Consider the following 2,609-nt stretch of genomic DNA (forward strand, 5'->3'; position numbering starts at 1 on the left):
TGTGTGTGTATCGCTCCACTACAGCTGAGGGATCCGCTAGGACAGGCAGGGGAGCATCTTACTCACCCAGGCCCCTTCCTTCCCCTCCTCCACACCCAACAGCGGCCACAGCACCTTGAACAGAGCAGGCACCAGTGATCAGTCTGTTCCTACGTAGTGTCTGTGGGTGCCAGAGTGTGCCAGTGACAAATGACTGCTCTAATAGCGAGGCTTTCTTAAAATAAAATTTAAAATAGAAGATGAAATTGGCCATTAAGAGAGAATTAGGGACCAGGAGCAAACAATACTGCAAAAATAATTTCTAGAGTAATACTAATTTAGAATATGATAATGATGACAAGAAATCAGTGAGAAAGGTCAGAATGAATGGCTGTCAGTACGTGTGTGAACCCCTCGGCCCCGCCCCCCGCCCCCCCACTCTTCTCAGGGGACGGCCCCTGGACCCAAAGGCTGGGTCCCACTCTCAATGCACAGTCACCCTGACCTCGTAGCCAGGTGATGGCGCTGACCCTCAAGGACACCTTCGGACTCTCTTTCTCAAGAATGTGGACTTGCCAGCCCATCTGTGGGTGTGGCTAGGACTGTCACTCTGTTGACAGACACCCGGCAAAACCACGGAGGCAGCGACAGGCAGACTTTTTATTCCTGGATCCAGTCTCCGGAGGCCTGCTCATATTCTCGCCCTCACAGTCGGCGAGTCACTGTGAACCCCTTATAATAGAAGTCACTGTGAACCCTTATAAGACAGCTTAAGGCTGAAGCCAAGTGACTGTCCGCTCTGCAGCCCACGCTCTGTCTTCTCCCCTGTACGCTGTCTGCTCTGACAGCGGACAGGGGAGAAACTATATCTGGGGTATGCGCTCCTGGGCGCCCACCGCCGGCACTGGCCCTGTCCACCCCATCTCTTCCCTTATGGAAGAGAAGACAGAGCGTGCGCTTTTCATCCTGAGGCTAAAATGTGTAATATTTCATCCTGAGGCTAAAACGTGTAATATTTCTCAGCAAGCCGGGGTCTGCCCTCAGGGAGGGTTTGGAGGCTGAGCTGTCACAATAATATGGGAAATAATGTTCCTGACACCAGTGGGTGGTGGCCGGGGTGCTGGACAGTCTTCACAAGGAACTGTTCTTGGTCCCATAAGACATTCCCACACGTGAAAAATCTGTTTATATAGCCTAGAACCCACTTTAAAAATATTTTTATTGATTTCAGAGAGGAAGGGAGAGGAAGCGGGAGAGAGAGATAGAAATATCAATGATGAGAATCATTGATCGGCTGCCTCCTGCCCGCCCCCTACTGGGCATATGCCCTTGACCGGAATCGAACCCAGGACCCTTCACTGAGCCAAACCAGCTAGGGCGAACTCACTTTTCTTGAATCTATAAACACAAAGTCATTTTTGCATAACATTAACATCCAATGAATTTCCGAGAAACATATTAATTGAGGGACACTTGTATTTTGTTTTCATCAGAACTTGTAAAAAAAAAAACATGTTCCGCCGTAACCGGTTTTGCTCAGTGGATAGAGCGTCGGCCTGTGGACTGAAAGGTCCCAGGTTTGATTCCGGTCAAGAGCATGTACCTTGGTTGCGGGCACATCCCCAGTAGGGGGTGTGCAGGAGGCAGCTGATTGATGTTTCTCACTCTCTATCCCTCTCCCTTCCTCTCTGAAAAAATAAAATAAATTTTTAAAAATGTTCAAACACTTGGTATTAAAGTCACCACTACACCTCTCAGTCAGCCTCTATTGGTAGCTGTCAGTCAGCAATCCGTACTTACGTGTAAGCAACTGATTCCGTCATTCCCATTTCTAGTGTAGGTGTGCCTAAGCATTTACACTGAGGCACATAAAATTCTATAATAAATTAGTTTCCCTTTCCCCTCCTTTAGATTATAGTTAGGGTATCTGATATATTGTAAGACTATGTATGTAGAAAGATTATATTATATTCGAATTTCACTTGAGGATAGTTAAGGGAGCGCCTTCACTTGCTAATAAAAGGGGCGCTGGATCTGGTAGGATGACTCCTGTGTTAATCCAATGCAGAATCTGTATGCGTGGAACTAATTATCAAAAGCTTTTGGAAAAACTCCTTCTCACAGGCTGGCCCTCCAGAGCCTTCAGCTTGCCCCACTCTGCCCGTCACTACCATTCTCCCCGTGACAGGACGGAGACCTTCCTCCCACCAAAGCTGAGGTCCTACGATGCTGGGGAACAAGAAGACAGAGCATAGCCGACAGGTCCTGCCATTTCTTCCCCAAAAGCTGGCACCAAGCAGAGGTCCTCTGAGGTCCCAGACTGAAGTAGGAAACCGGAAGCTCTTTCTTTCTCTTCCCAACAAAGGGGACCTTACAATTAACTCACCACGACTCTGACAGCGAACTGGCTGCACAGCAGTACAAATAGGGCTGCAAGAGAAAGGTGGTCTGACCAAACAAACTGCTCGCTCAGCGGAGATCTGCCCTGTTTCTCGCTGAGACCTGGCACACTGAAACTTACCAGGTGTTTTGCTTGAAGTATCTAAGAACATGGGATTAATTGTATAAATTATGGCCCAGCTATAGTGGGATAATATGTAGCAATCAGAAATGGTGTTGTTGATGAATAG

General features: G+C 47.9%; 1 protein-coding gene across 3 annotated transcripts in view; it reads right to left on the reverse strand.

The window, feature by feature from the left end:
- PXYLP1 (2-phosphoxylose phosphatase 1) overlaps positions 1–2,609 on the reverse strand; it is a 68,079-nt gene that overhangs the window by 5,200 nt on the left and 60,270 nt on the right. The gene's annotated exons all lie outside the window — the stretch shown is intronic.

The sequence above is a fragment of the Myotis davidii genome, unplaced genomic scaffold (assembly GCF_000327345.1).
Source record: "Myotis davidii unplaced genomic scaffold, ASM32734v1 scaffold73, whole genome shotgun sequence".
In the NCBI taxonomy this organism is placed as follows: domain Eukaryota; kingdom Metazoa; phylum Chordata; class Mammalia; order Chiroptera; family Vespertilionidae; genus Myotis; species Myotis davidii.